General features: G+C 32.5%; 1 pseudogene; it reads left to right on the forward strand.

The window, feature by feature from the left end:
* Nucleotides 1-9379, forward strand: part of LOC128040493 (uncharacterized) — a 61314-nt pseudogene extending 51935 nt beyond the window's left edge.
* Nucleotides 9380-17486: the final 8107 nt, after the last annotated feature.

The following is a 17486-nucleotide window of genomic DNA, read 5'->3' on the forward strand; positions in this document are numbered from 1 at the left end:
AGTATGGATTTATTTATAGTGCTAATAGTCACATACTAATGATGTACTTTGTCTCATTGAACTCAAGACTTGACGTTATACCAAGCGTTGAGTCGAGTTTCCATCATGGGTGACTCTAATTAATAGGCTTGAGTCCCATCCCTTTTGAGGTCCTTTTTACTGCATCTCTAGCAAGACTTTTTGTCAAAGGATCTGCCAAATTTTCACTTGACCTCATATAATTAATAGTGATCACTCCATTAGAGATTAATTGTCAAACATAACTATGTCTTAATCCAATGTGTCTACACTTTCCATTATATACTTGGCTATATGCCTTTGCTAGAGTAGCCTCACTATCACAACAGATAGAAATAGGTGAAATTGGCTTAGGCCATAAAGGTACATCATAAAGCAAATTTCTTAACCATTCTGCTTCTTTAGATGCAGCCGCTAATGCAATAAATTCTGCTGCCATGGTGGAATCAGTTATACATGTTTGTTTCTTGGAACCCCAAGAAATGACTCCTCCACCAAAAATAAAGATCCATCCACTAGTAGATGCATGATCTTCCAAACTTGTAATCCAACTAGCATCCAATTACCCTTCTAAAACTGGAGGATATCCATTATAACATAATCCATAGTTAATAGTTTTCTTTAAGTACCTAAGTACTCTATTCAAAGCTTGCCAATGCAAACTACTTGGATTACTTGTGTACCTACTCAATTTTCCAACAGCCTATGCAATATCTGGTCTTGTACAAGTCATTATATACATAAGACAACCAATTAGACTTGTATATTTCAATTGATCAATTTTCCTATCAGCATTAGATACTAATTTTAATTGAGGATCCATGGGTGTAGATGCTGGTATACAGTGGAAAAGATCAAAATTTTTAAGCACATTTTCAATGTAATGTGACTGTGATAAAGCTATAATGCTTTCATCTCGGGTTATTTTAATCCCAAGAATAACATCTGCTACACCAATATCCTTCATAGCAAATTTTTTTGACAAGAATTTCTTTGTGTTTTCTATTTGTTCCAAATCTGTGCCAAAAATGAGCATGTCATCTACATATAAGCAAATTATGACACCTTTTCCATTTTTGAATTTGCTATATATACACTTATCGGATTCATTTATTTTATAGTCATTAGCTAAAACAACCTTGTCAAACTTTTGGTGCCATTGTTTTGGTGCTTGTTTAAGCCCATATAAAGATTTAACAAGCTTACATACCTTATGCTCTTGTCCTGGAACAACAAATCCTTCCGGTTGCTCCATGTACACTTCCTCTTCCAATTCACCATTTAAAAATGCAGTTTTAACATCCATTTGGTGAAAAACCAAATTATATATAGAGGTAAGTGATATTAAGAGTCTAATTGTAGTAATTCTTGCTACTGGAGCATAGGTATCAAAGTAATCAATACCTTGTCTTTGTGTAAAACCTTTTGCTACCAACCTTGCTTTAAATTTATCAATGGTTCCATCGACCTTCATTTTCTTTTTGAAGATCCATTTACAACCTATTGGTTTGGAACCTGGTGGAAGATCAACTAAGATCCAAGTTTGATTTCCCATTATTAAATCCATCTCATCATTTATTGTTTCTTTCCAAAAAGTAGAGTCTTGAGATTTCACTGCCTCTTCAAATGTAATAAGATCAGATTCAGTATTATAACAATAAGGTATCTTATTGCATATACTTTCACCTTTTCCTTCTACAAGAAAAATAATGAAATCTAGTCTAAAATCTTTGACCTTTTTAATCCTCTTACTTCTTCTTAATTCTTGACAAGACTCATCATTACTATCAATTTGTTTCAATGAAATCTCATTCTCATTTGAAGAACGAATCAATTGTTGTGGTTGTAATTGTCTTGATATAGAATTAAATCTATTTTCATCAAAAAATAGCATCTCTTGATTCAATAACAGTATTAATTGAAATTGAATCATTTGGTTCAATTACCATGAGCCTACATGCATTGCTATTATGTGCATAACCTATAAATATGCATTCAATTCCTCTTTCGCCTAACTTTTTACGTTTAGGTGTTGGAACTTTTACAATAGCTCTACAACCCCAAACCTTCAAATAATTAAGGTTTGGTTTCCTTTCCTTCCATTGTTCATAGGGGGTTATTTTAGTTTCCTTATTAGGAACTCTATTCAATATATGACAAGCTGTTAGAAACACTTCTCCCAAAAACCTTGTCCAAGACCTGAATATGATAACATTGAATTTACCATTTCAGTCAAGACTCTATTTTTTCTTTCAGCTACACCATTTTGTTGTGGTGTGTAAGGGGCTGAAACTTGATGGACAATTCCAGTGAGTTCAAAATAACTTGGATTATAATATTCTCCTCCTTTATCCGATCTTAAGCACTTGATAAATGATTCACACTAAAGTTCAACTTCAGATTTATAAACTTTAAATTTATCAAACGCTTCATCTTTTGAATGCAATAAATATACATAACAATATCTAGAACAATCATCAATAAAAGTAACAAAATATTTCTTTCCACCTAATGTAGGAGTATTATGCATGTCACATAAATCACTATGTATCAAATCAAGCAATTTTTTTCCTTTTAACCTTAGGGAAGGGTTTCTTGTAATTTTAGTCAACATACATGTATTGCATTTTTCAATATTATTATTAAAATAGGAATTAAATCTAATTTATACATGTCATTCAATTTTCTATAATTCAAATGACCTAATCTATAATGCCACAAACAAAAAGATTCAACCATATAAGCAGAAATAGTATTTTTATTCTTATTAATAATATTGAGTTTGAACATGCTCTCATACACATACCCTTTCCCTACAAAAATTCCTCCCTTAGACAAAATAAACTTATCTACCTCAAAAACAAGTTTGAAACCAAACTTATTCAACAGACTTCCAGACACTAAATTCTTCCTAACTTCTGGTACATAATATACATCATTTAAGGTTAAAATCTTTCCAGAAGTGAATTGTAGTTCAACAGACCCTTTGCCTTTGATTGCTGCGGTGGAAGAATTTCCTATGTGTAAGACATTGTCATTTTCACATTGTGTGAACTTTGTGAACATGCTTTTGTCTTTGCACACATGTTTGGTTGCTCCGGTATCAATCCACCATGTATTATCATCTTGTGCCATATTAATTTCAGATATCATTGCAATGAACTTTTCGTTATTATCAGCCTTAGAAGATGATTTCTTCTTTAAAAATCGACATTCATTCTTGAAATGTCCCGGCTTTCCACAATGATAGCATGAGCCCTTTTGTTTCTTTTTGAACTTAGGTGCTCTATCAGTCTGATTGAACTTTCTCTTGAATGGTTTAGTAGTCTGTACTTCCTCCGTAACATGTACTTTGGCATTTTCAGAATTTAGGTTCTGATCTTGTTTTCGATACTCTTATTCAATACGAAGATGATTTGCCAAAGCCTCAAGACATATTTCCTCTTTCTTATGTTTTAGACTTCTTTTAAAGTCTTTCCAAGATGGAGGAAGTTTCTCTATTGTGGAGGATACCACAATCATTTCATCCATTTTTATATCATATTGCTTAAATTGATTCAGCATCTTTTCAATATCACGAAATTGTTCCATAATAGAACGACCATCAACCATTTGATAATTATTGAAACGACTGACAAGAAATTTCTTACTTGTAACATCTTAGGTCATGTATCTTGCCTCCAATTTGTCCCATAATTCTTTAGCGGTGACCTCATTTTGGTAGGTGTTGAACAAACCATCAGATAAACCATTCCATATATGCCCGTACACATGTAGTCAGCACTGTCCCATTTTTATCTTTCTCGGGTTGTAGCAACAGATTCGTTTTCATTCTCTTCAGGTCTTGGAGTATCCAAAACATAAGCAATCTTCAAAGTTGATAATAAGAAGTGCATCTTTTTCTGCCATCGTCGAAAATTGCCACCATCAAACTGATCAAGTTTAACAAAGTTGGAAGCCAACTCCCTTAGTGTTCCACTTTCATGTGTTGTGGTTGTCATCATGAAATATAACCTTAAAATTGTTAGTTCAAAACTCTGGTAAGGAAAATCTCGAACACACGATCGAAACTCGAATAGAAAAAGAAGAAATAGGACAGGCTCCAAGGCGTGTGTAGAGCCCAATTTTTGCCTGGGCCCAGGCAAACCCAATTACAAAAACCCAATTAGCCCAATTACAAAAAAAAACCCCCAATATTTTTAAAAAAACCCAATTAGCCCAATCAGCCTAAGCCCAACACCCTAGCCCAACTAGCCTAAACCAGCAGAGACACTAGACCAAATACCCCTAGCCCAATCAGCCTCAGCCCAAATGGCCCAACACCAAAAATCACAAACAAAAGCCCTAGGGTTTATGGAAACTAAGCTGCCGCCATAGCAACTTAGCAACGCACCGCCTTCGGCCTTCCTCTCCACGCGCGCCACGCCAACACCTCTGTATGTGCCATGTCCCCGATCTCGTACACCGTACCTGCGCAACAAACAAACAAAAAGAGCAGAAATCGACAGCAAATGAAGAAAGGACGGATTTCTTTTGATTTTTTTGTTTTATTTTCTTTTTTCATTTTCGGCCATAAGGGCCGATTTTAAAAAATCTGAAAAGGGGGAGACCTATGAATATTTTATGAAATCCTTGAAAGAAAAGCAATAAAAAAGGTTCTAAAAGGTGATTTCAAAGTTTTTTTCTCTTCAATCTGTTCTTCGTTTTGATATGTATATATATAAGTAATAAAAGAGAAAGAGAGGTGAGAGGAGGGCTACCTGGTGGCGCGGTCCTGGTCCTCTCCGTCGTCATCGGAAGAGGGGCTGGGATCGAAGGCCGTTCGAATGCTCTCAGAACGCAGAGCGGCGCACAAAGGAGAGCATTTGGGTTCTTGTTTTTTTTAATTTTATTTTCCTTTTATTTATTTATTTTTTTCTTTCTTTTCGTTTTGAGGAATGAAGCTGTGGCTATCATTTTAGGGTTTTATTTTTGGCCCTTACGTGATGTTCGAAACGACGCCGTTAGGAGTCTGATCAGTGGCTCCAAAACGGTGCCGTATTGACCCAGATCCGTGCGTGACCCGACCCGCTCCATGGGGGATCCGCGTGTTTTGGTTAATGGGTTATTTACAACCATAGTCCCTCTACTTTTCAAGCGTGCTTCAATCCAGTTCTTTTATCTATTTTTAAATTTAATCTTTTACTTCATTTTTGTTTCATTTTAATCCAATGTAACGCTGCATTTGGAGAGGGCAGGGAATATTTCTGATTAGTCCTCCATGTTATTTGCGTATTGCACATTGGACCTTATTTTGTTTTATTTATGTAATTTCTCGATTAATTTCGTTCTAGTTACAATTTAATCCTTTTTGGGTTTTTTTTATATATTGTATTTTTATTAATTAGTTTAGTTATTATTATCATTATCATTATTACTACCACTTTCATTATTATCGTATTTTTACTATTACTATTATATTATTCACCTATTATATATATATACATTATTTTGTTCTATATGTATTATTGTTTTAAGTTTTTAAAGTTTTATATGTTATTACCTTTTTATAATCTACTATCATGGATATTGTTTGAATTTATTTTATTTTATCTTTTGTAAACTTGATATATTTATATGCTTGCTTGATTTATTTTCTTTATTTATTCTATAATATATTTTCTTATTCACTTTTGATTTGCCACCATATTTTTAGGAAAACATTTTATATAATATAGTATTAATTTATACATATACGTATATATTACTATTGGTTTTGAATCATTTTTTTACCTATTATATACATGTATACACTTCATTTCTTTTAATATTCTATTTTATTTTGCTATCTCAACTTTTCATATATACTATAATATTATTTACATTGAGTTTTCATTTCATATATGTTGCCTATTTTGACTAATACAAGTATGTTATTTTAAGTTTTACTTATTTTGATTTCTTTTTAATACTTACTTTAAAGTTCACTTATGTAGTAATATTTCATGTAATATTCATTTTAATCCTATTCTTAAACGTTGTCAAGTTTTTGCATTAATTATTTCCTTTTAAAATTTCATTCATGTGATTTTGTGTATATGCATTCAAATCTCTTTTTCTTATATTACCTTTTTTTTGGCGCATTTTATTTGTGCCAAGTTGTTTGGTGTTTCCTTAATTATTTGTTATTAGGTTTTCAAACATGGATGTTAGTATTTGCACAATGTGAGATACGAAATTATTGCTCCTATGTATTGTATTGCTTATTTACTTGATTATTCTGCATACATTAGTGTACGTTTTGGCTTACGAACTATCATTTCACGTGGTATATCATCATTCTATCACATTTTATTTGCTTAAAAGGTGACATTTCATATTATTCAAATATCAAAACCATTTTATACAAAAGTCTTTCAAAATAATGCGACACTCGGGATTTGTGATCCTCGAAAAGATTGTGTCCTAACTTACTGGATTCCAATCTTCCTCGGGATCTAAAAACCAAATGTCCATTTTAATTAAGACATAAATAAAAGCTCATTCTCGGGAATTTGACGCGTTGTGTCCTAACGCATTGAATATGACGTATTGTTTTCTCGAGACGAGGATTTTTCTAACAAATAAAAATAAAGGCAATATTCGATATTTAGGAATTTTGTGAAATCGAGCCCTAACTTACTGGGTCTGGATTTTCCCATTTAACCCAAATAATCAGATATCCTTCTCAAAATGCATAGGTTTTAAAAGTCAGAAGATAAATTTAATTTTGAGGATTTAAAATGTTGCACTCTAACTTACTGAGTGTGACAATTTATTTCTTTGAAATAAGTGAATCTCATCGTCTAATTCATTTTATTCAAAATAAAAGGATCGTATTTTAATATCTTTTCAAAATTTTGACATTAAGACATTAAACAATCGATTCGGTACCAATTTTAGGCGTTACGAGGGTGCTAACCCTTCCTCGTGCGTAACCGACTCCCGAACCTGTTTTTCTCAAAATTCGCAGACCAAAAATCATTTTAATGGTGAACCGGTCACACCTTAATAAAACATCAGTGGCAACTCCCAATTTTCATTTTTAAGTCAACAACTAATTTTTTTTTGTTTTTCAAAAAAATGGTTTCGACAGCTTGGCGACTCCACTGGGGACCTTTAGAGAGTCAAGCCGTAAAATTGATTGTTTTCTTTCTTATTATTGAAAATTGAAAAGTTGATTTGAAAAATTATGATCCTCTCTTGGCATTTGTTTGTATGATTATTGTAAATTGAGTTTTATACCTTGGCATCATATTGCATAAAGACTTTTTAGTCTTACCCTTTTAAGTGGGAGTGAGAAGCTACTCCTTCGTGAGGTTTTCACCTCCGTGCAGGATAGTGGATCACTTTCGAGATACATCTGTACTTATGTCTTCATGAGATTTTCATCTCCGTGTAGCCATAGGGAAATGTATTCCCCTGAACCGAACTCAGTCTGTATGAGCCTATAATGGATGAAGATCGAGGAATCTGCTGGTTTGGGTACATTGACTTTAGAGCCAAACCGCATGTAAAAGGCCTTAGGAACCCATCCTAGGTAGAGCCCCTCCAAATCCCTAGTGGTTACCCGACTAAGTACTTCTGTTTTCCTTGCTTGCTTATGTTTTCTACTAACCCCTCTTGTCGTGTTTTGATTGAGATTGCATTGCATTTGCATATTAGGAAGGGGATATTGATTCAAGTTTGATTACTAACTTAGAAAGCTTGTCATGGAATACGGGTTCCTTGATAAAGTGGAAAACAATACGGTTGCCTGAATATATTCTAGGAAACACAAGAAGAGTGATGGAAGAGTTCGTGACCTTGCTTCGTGGCCTTAGGATTCAAGGCGATCGTCTAAGAGCCTTCGAAGTTCCAACCCCTTAAAGAAGCTGACGAGCCTTATAAAGATGGGCAGATGATGGATCGCGACCAAGATCAAGAAAGGAGCTAGCAATGGCATCTATTGGCGAGATTACCTCAAACGTGCGGATGAAGAAAAAGATTGATATTGTCTCTTGGAAGATAAGGGCGAAGTCGTACATGCCTCTGCTTTATGTAAAGGAATTTGCCTTCTAGTGAAGTTTTCTAAATGTAATTAAATCAGAATCAATGTCTCTTTAGGCATTCATTTCATGCATTTGCATTACATGACATTACATGCATTAAAATCCATTAAAAGAGTCTAATTGAGTAAGTTTATTTCAGCTAGTCAACTTAACACCCTTACGGTATCCAAGCAAAGACTATAGAAATGGAACGAAGGTTGGAAAAATTAGAGCGAATGCAGATACAGATGCAGGAGCAATTGACTGAATTTCAACAGGAGATGAGAGATCAGATGTTAGAATTATGGAGAACCATGATGAGCCAGTTCAACCGATTGCTAGCTGGAGAGTTAGAAAAAAAGAAAGACCTGGTGGTCCTCTTTGGGGTTGATAATGAGGATCTTGCCCATTCCCTAGATTATACTCCGACAAGTGTCCAAGTTCAGCCAGATGGGTGTCCACAAGGGGCACTCTTTACTATCAGATCACAATAGCATCAGACTGGTACAGCAACACCAGTGGGTTGCTTGACAGACCCAAGGTCCAATTTGAGGAACAATTTTCCTGTTGCTCTTGATAACCCAACTGAAACAAAGCAGGCGAGGGTGGAGTACCTAGGTACTACAAAGGCCCCGAGGAAGAAGGGGAATAAATGGGATAATGCAGGCAGGTATAACAAGGGCCACTCAAAACCAATCACTGCGGGTCGACCAAAGACGGAAACCACCGGCCATCAGAGCCCTTTAAAGCAAGAATCTGGAGTGAAACCAGGTACTGAGAAGCTCCAGTTCATACCAATTCCGATGTCATATAGTGAGTTATACCGAAGCTTATTTGATGCACTGGTGGTGTCCCCCTTCTATTTAAAACCCATACAGCCTCCGTATCCCAAATGGTATGACACGAACGTACAATGCGACTACCATGCGGGAATTACAGGGCATTCAATAGAGAATTGCATTGCCTTCAAGAAACTGGTTGAAAAAGTCTTTAACATGGGTGTTGTCAGATTTGACGACTCGTCTAGTGCAGAAAATCCACTACCCAATCATACTGATAATGGGGTAGACGCGAGAGCAGGAAGAGGATTAGTTGTTTCTGATTCAGGTGGAAGCCATGGTGATTTCCATCACGAGAGGGGGTCCGAGACCCAAGAGAGTGTGGAATTCAAAGCCTTGGTTCAGGACATTATGGACGACAAGGGGATGAAACTTTGTGAGGAAATTAAAGAGGAGGAAAACATACGCACAATGTTGGCAAGTGTTCACACCAATGACATATATGAAGACACAAATGAAAAGGGGCCTTGTTAGATATTCGCCCTTCCTGGGTCTTGATTTTCCCATTTAACCCAAATAATCGGATATCCTTCTCAAAATGCATAGGTTTTAAAAGTCAAGAGATAAATTTAATTTTGAGGATTTAAAATGTTGCACTCTAACTTACTGAGTGTGACGATTTAAAATGCATAGGAATTTTCATATCTCTTCATAGAGACATCTTTCAATAAGTGTCTTTATGAATAAATAAATAATAATAATTATTCATTTTATTTTGTAACTATTCAAATAATATTTTTGAATAGTTATAATTCTTTTTAAATCAAATCATATAACTTTTGACCAATGACCAAAAGATTTATCTTTTGATTAATTACACCCATTCATTTATAGTTATTGGGATACTATAAATATTTGAAAATATTCAACGGTGGTTGGAGACGTACTAATAATTGTTATCATGGTAGTTATAATAGTGGTACTTTTAACCACTAGAAAAAGAATAATAAGTAGAAAAATAAGGAAGTGGTGGATAAAATATTGAAGGTTATTGAAAATTCATGCTACCAATATGGTATGAAAATGAATTGGTCACATACTTGTTGTATGTTTAAGCATCCATTAAAAAAAGAAACAATATTGAGATAAATTTCGTTATCTCAAAATGATGAAATGGAGGATAATTTTTGGCAAAAGATGAAAACTTTTACTATGATACTAAAGATGACCATGCATACAAGGATGATTAATATGTTCTTAGTTTATGTCAAAATTTTGTTGGGATCCAAACATTGAAATTTAATTGTTTGGTTTAAGAATCATTAAAATCAATGGCTACTTGATATTTGTTTGGAGTTGATCTTCTTCTCTTCATTACAAAGGATGCTTATAATCACCGCTTCTTATTCATACTAACCTAAATTAGTCTAATCAACTTCTTTTGAAATTTGATTTGATTTCTATTAAGAAGTTTAATTTATATAATTATTTATTCATAATTCTATGAATTTTTAAATCTCTTCACACGTATTTAGTTATTAGGATTTTTACATACGGACAAATGTTTTTATTTTATTTTTATTGGTTCATTTTAATAAAATTGATTAAGGTATATGATTATTGTGGAATGAGACAAAATATTTACTTGTCATGAACTTTGGGATATTCACCCTATCTGAATAGTTTCATAATTGAGGTGGAGATTATAAAATTTTTATGTTTAAACCTTTATAGCTACAAAGTTATTTTAATCTAGCCTTATAATATTTTGCATTTTATTGTATTATGGTATATAAAATATATATATTATCTAACAATAATGATTTATTAGTAACATGAATTTATTATTTATTATGTTTAATATATGTTTTATTTATACCTATTCATTTTATTTTATATGAATAAATAAAGGTTTTGAAGATCGAAATTTTATCATTCATATTGAAAAGAAGTGCAAAAGTGTATATCATTTATAATAAATTAAGCCTTCATTAAGGTTATATAATAAAATGATTACATGCTCTGAAAAGCTAATATTGCATCAAACTGTAAAAGCTTTTTAAGAGCTAATATTTTACCTCTTTGTGATGCAAAATTTTGTAAAACATAATATTATTTTTCAAATCAAGAAGATATATGTTGAAGGAAATCTTTATGTGTTTTACATTAAAACCATGAATAGAAAATAGAAATGACATGAGATACTCGTGTTTATGTATTATAAATACTCACCGAAGGAATACATTATCGTATATGATTGACATATGAGATAGTGTAAAGAAGTTCTTAGTGTTGGTATGACTGGTTAGACCATCCTGAGTCAATGATGATGCAAAATAATTTGATGAAAATTTATATTATTTTATTGAAGAATTAGAAGTTATATTTTAATAATTGTCATCAATACTTGTTCTTTGGAGAAAATATTGAACTAACACCAACTAAAGTTAGAGGTCAGTTGCATTTTTAGATGATAACCAAATAATAAATGAGTTCATGTATCACATGTGTGCAACCCGAAGTTTGCGATATTATTTCTTAAAATAATTTGGTCGTGCACAATTTCTATAGTATGCAATTTGTGCTAACAACGCTGGTGCATTATATCTCAAGCTTGATTTTCGTAGTTTTAGCTAGGATAATATTAAGTTGTTTATTGCCTATATATGTTATACTTAATGTTCAGCAAAATTATGCCTCCAGTTAATTGCTTAACCATTAATATAAGAATTTTTTTACAATAAACATGTAATTTTATTTGCATCAAACCAATATGTAAGAAATATTTTCTCATGAGAATTGACTTTCATTTATAAGCTAATAGATTCCATCTAAGATTATCTAGATGTATAATATCTATTTCATATTTCACCATAATGCATTAAGATGGATCACCAAGTATGAGGTTGAGAAATTTTAGAACTTTCATTAGATTTTAAAAGTATTGTCATGCTGCAAATTTTCTCAACATTAAGGGAGACGTATTGGTTAAATATTTATGTCATCATTTTTTTTTGTGATCCTCACTAATATTATATGCACAAAGCTTGAAGGATAAAATTATTTGTCAGACATGTTTAATGATCACATTTAGAGATTGCATATACTAATTGATACATATACCAACTAAAATGCTCCAAAAAAGTATATGTCTTAGAAGGACAATGTGATAAAAATAAATCTTGGGCATGCTCCATATAAGTATATGTCCTAGAAGGACAGTGTGATAAAAATAAGTCTTGGGCATGCTCCATAAAATGAAAATTTCTTGAAAGAAAGGAGAAAGAAATGAAGATGGTAACATGCTAAATGAGGCGGGTACTCATGAAGAGACCCAAGGCATGACTTTTGACAGAACCTCAAAAATGATTCAAGTACTTGAAATAATGAATATAATGAGATATCTCAATTAATTATGTCATAAGGAAAGATGATAGAGCTGACAAAAGGAAATATTATGGAAAAGTGAGGATTTTGAATGAAAATATACTTGAAAGCATTGAGATGAGAATAAATCATCAAAATAAATAAATGCTTCTATTTTAACTTATGAAATTTATCTCGGACAAGAAGTCCAAACACCCGAAAGGTGTAAAGTTAAGGGGAGTACATGTTAGCATAATAGCGAAAAAAAATACAAGTCATAATATATAGAATTGACTTGTAACAAGAACATCCACAAGACACTTGGTTGTTGGTTATGAAAAATGATTAATTTCTAGTGGATGCAAACATCAAATAAAGTTATTTATTCATGTCTAGTGAATTTGTATTCATCTAATATAAATTATTTGATAATATTGATGCTTGAAGCATAAAACTCGAGTTTCAGGAGAATATCATTAAATGTGAATATGATTTTGTTCAAGAGTTTTTATTAATTAATATATTTATATATAGGCTATTATCATCATTGTTGATATTAATGTATCAAATATCTTTGGAATTCCTGAAGAATTTTTAAAAGCAATAATTATTCAATAGATAAACTTTATAATGAAAGTATATCTAAAAATTAAATTTTGTCTTGACCTAAAGATTGAATGTTCAATAAGAACAAATGGTCATACATGTCACATCCCAAAAATCGGGTTAGAAGAAATTGAGTTAGTGAAACCAAGAGTGGTCACGTCCTGTTTTGAATCAAGGTTGTGAAAATTATGTCAAGTAATTTGTTTTGGTTTAGTGGTTAAAAGTTGTGTTTGTATGTGAGAGGTCTTATGTTCAAATCCCTTTCTGTAAATTTTTGTTTCAACCTCTGACATTGAAGACCCAACTTATATGTTATTTTTGCTCAATTGATATCAAGAATGAGTTTGTTGGTTTAGTGGTAAGGTTTTAGCTTACCCTTTGGTCTTGTGTCCAAATCCTTACATATGCAAAGTGAAAAAATTATTTTTGTTTTAAACTCCATGAAAAAAATTTTGATGTGGATAACGATAGGAGTTAGTGAGGTAGTTGTAAAAAAATAGTGGTGAATGATTTTCTCCTAAATTTACTCCCCCAACCGTCCATCTCTCCACTCTCCCTTCACTCCTCGCATTTTTTTTTGTTTTGTATCAGTTTCACGTTTTTTTTCCTTTTGTTTTTTTTTCTATTGATTTCTTCTTCTGTCGCCTTCCCTATTTCATTTGGTTTCTTTCTTTGATCTTCCTTCTTGTTCATATTATTTTTTATTTTGTCGCCTCTTTGCCAATTAATCTGTGACGACTGTGATTGGTAAGTATTTCGGAGTTAGATTTGTAAGTTTGTGGTGGGTAATTCTTCGTATGTTTGCTTTGAGTTCTTTCTATCATTTTGACGTTGAGGTTAATGGCTATTTTGTAATGTTGGTTAGGTGGGGAACATGAATTTTTGAATCCTCAGTGAATTAAACTTCTATTGGCTATTGTTTTGCAAGAGGTAAGTGATGAAAGTGTTAATTAAGGGTTGGTTTCATTAGTTTGTAATAATGGATTGGTTGCGTTCGATTTAGTGGATGGATTTAGTGCAAGACTTGCTTACTAATTCTTTTTGGAATGGCGATTTAGGTATTGAAATTTTCACAGTTGCGTTCGCATCAAGAAACAACTAGGTGTGTAACAAAAAACCTGAAAAACAGCAAACGACGAAAAGCTAAAATGCATTCTATCAACGTCACACGGCCGTGTGCCAAATCGTGTGAGATACACGGTCACATGGGTTGGTATAGTTGGGCGCATTATTTGGAAATTTTCACCTAGACTTGTTTGACTCTAAAATTCATAATTAGATCTTCTGTAGGTCCGCTTGGCTTAAATAAGACTTGAAATGTGACATTTGTTGATGTGTGTTTGTATGTGATATAGGTAAGGTATGTGAAAAATACTTGTACGTTTTGTGTTCTGATAACTCCAAAAGCATGATTATGCTGAAAAACATGTATGATATCTGTTTATGGGATATATGTGTTAGTTTATTTATGCATGTGCATCAGGGTGGGTTTTGATATGTGATGGAGGAAGTGTATTCTGACAGTATTACTACAATTTTGGCGATTAAACTGCAATATTTGTTTAACAACTCAACTGCACCATTATGAGTGGCATACCACCACGACCTGGTATGGTTGGATGTATGGACTCTTGTAGTCCTAATTGGTGTGATTGGTTGGACAGAGCTAGTGTGTAGCAGATGGAGGTAGGATCTATGTCTGCATCTGTATCTGAATCTACGTATTTATTTGTATTTGAATCTAAATTTGCATCTGTATCTGATTATGAAAATACATTTGATTTTATATATGAGAATATGTTTGAATATTTATTTGGAAACATATTTGTTTATTTATGTGTATCTGATTTGTTTCTTGGAATGTGTTACACACTAAACTTGCAAGCTCACTCTTTGTTTGTTTTCCTCTAAGGTAACTAGCAAGTTTAGGATTGAACAGTATGCGAGAGCTCAGATTAGTTTCTCGCTTAAGATGGCTTGAAATATCATTAATTAAGTTTCTGGACTTTTGGTTTTTGGACTAAGTTTTTAGATTTAATTTCGGTATTTGGGTTTTGATAAATATTTTTATTTAGTTATTTAAAATTGACATGATTTTATGATTAAACGAGCATTTTACAAAATTAAACAAAATATGAATTTTCTGCTACAAATTTGTAATACGTTTTACGTAAGATAACAATGTAAGTTTTAGATTATGCACGAATAGTAAGCATGCATTTTCTCAAATCTAATTCACGGTTTTCGATATTTTCTATTTCGCAAAATTAATTTTTCAAACGAGTTGGTGTAAGTTCTCCAGATTCAGCCTTAACGTCTAGGTCGGGTCTGGGGTGTTACAATACAGTAATGTTATAAAAGGATGGTCCTAAAGTATTATTTTTTTATGTGTCCAATGCACTTATTATGTTGGTAATAGTGAATGATACAATATTATCTATAAAAGAATAGAATATAAATGTTCAACAAATTCGTTCAAGTGAGAATTTAACAGATCTTTTAACTAAGGCACTCTCTACTACTACATTTGAGAAGTTAATTTTTAGCATTAGATTGCGTTGTTTTAAAAATCTTAAGTGATGCTTAAATGAGGGGGAGTAAATTCGCACTACATTTTTCTTTTAGGCCACGTTTGGTTCACTGTAATGGAATAGAGCTGTAATTGAATAGAGCTGTAATGGAATAGAACTGTAATAGTAATTTAATTGTTTGGTTGAATGGAATGGAATAGAACTGTAATAGTATTCTTGTGTTTGGTTGAATAGAATGATGTTGTAATAGCATAAGAAAAAAAACTAAAATGACTAGAATACCCTTAGCAGAATTTTTTTAGTTAGATGATTATTGTTATTAAATTTTAATAAGATTATTAATATAAATAATAAATAATTTAATCATATTTTAACATAATTATTATTATTAAATATAATTTAATAAAATATATATAATTTAATAAAATTCTTAATATAATTATTCTTATACGAATTTACTAAAATCATAATATAAATAAGAAATAACATTGAAGTTTTCTCTGTTGTTTTCCTTATTGTATGCTTATGAATGTGTGTTACTTCATTAAACGTAAATTTATGCAGAATCACTGTTTAAATTTATAGTCATTTCTCGAATACCATTCATGAAATTATAGAAGTGTACTACATGCGTACCATAAAAATCATTATTCTAAATTTTTTTGAATATTTGACAACATATTCTGCTTCTTGCTAAAAAATGGATCATACATTATCATAATTTAATGAAATCTGATTCTCTTATTTTGGTAATGGAGGCTTGGCCCTGTAACACGTAGTACATCTATAATTGTAATATGTCTTGTTGTACAGGGGACTTTTGCGGTTAAACTTTCACTACTCTTCCAATTCAAGCTAAGGCTGATAGGAGCAAATATCATCAAGTCCCATATACTCCTTTCTTTCAATCTGTTTGATCATCTTAGCAATGCCTATCCCACCTGTTTTATTGCCATTTTATTTAACATAATTTAAAGCACCTAAGCCATTTCAATAATAATAATGACAGCATTAAAGAAAAAGGCAGTTCTATTGCAGGAATGTGAGAGTTGGGAAAAGAAATACCTAGTGAGATCGCACTACCAAATATCATTCCAGAAAATGCTACAAATGTTTAATGAAGTAACACACATTCATAAGCATACATTTGAGGACCTAATAAATTATGGGGCAAACCAGAAAATGCCATAGTCATCCCACCATTGAAACTCAAAGGCATAAATTCAGAAAACCCTTTCCTCAATGTATCACAAACACCATGTTTCTCAACATTGAATTGATCAAAACGTTGAATCCCATTGGATTCAAGGGAGAAATCTCTAAAACTAGAATCCAAATTCTCTTCATCATTGGTAATATACAGTTCACTAAAGTTTCTACAAAGATCAAGTTCACCAAACAAGTGTGGCTTAAAGTCCTCTAATGGTGGCGGCGGTGATCCATGGTCAGATAAAGACTGCCCATTGTGTGAAAACAAGCTTGAAGATGAACCATCTGATAGTAAAGAGAAACTGCTTACAGGGGAAATGCATGTAGAAAAAAACTTAAAAAACAACAAATACCCAGAATAAATTACTACTTTTTAACATTTGGGTTTTGCTCAGATTTTGAGAAAAAAAAAGTGGAAATCAAAATACCCAGAACTGAAAAGAAACCTATTATTTCTACTAATTTAACAAAAAAATTAGAAAAAAAAGGAAATCAAAATGGGAGTAGAGTTACCTTAGGGACGACTACTCACATCGAACAAATTTGATTGTTTCTCTTCTCAAGTTTCCACCTCATACGATTCGTAGTTGAAGGCCTTGTTGAGGGTTGTTAGGGTTTGTCAAAGGGTTGGTCAAGATAGAAGCATGAAAAACAGGGAGAAGGTTGGAAAGAAATGGGAAGAAGAATGAAAAAAAGAAGAAGATACTTCAGACGTGAGAAAGAAATGAGAAGGGTAAAGTTGAAACTCAGACCTAATTTTTCATGCTGAAGCGCTATTCCGTGGGGAGAGTGCCAAATGGTAAACGACAATTTTGCGTTGAAAAACCCCGTATGGAATAGGGCTGTAATAGCCCATTACAACAAACCAAACAATGGAATAGGCATGGGCCACTGAATTGGGGGGGAATGCATTCCTATTCCCCCCAACC

This window comes from Gossypium raimondii, chromosome 4 (assembly GCF_025698545.1).
Source record: "Gossypium raimondii isolate GPD5lz chromosome 4, ASM2569854v1, whole genome shotgun sequence".
NCBI lineage: Eukaryota > Viridiplantae > Streptophyta > Magnoliopsida > Malvales > Malvaceae > Gossypium > Gossypium raimondii.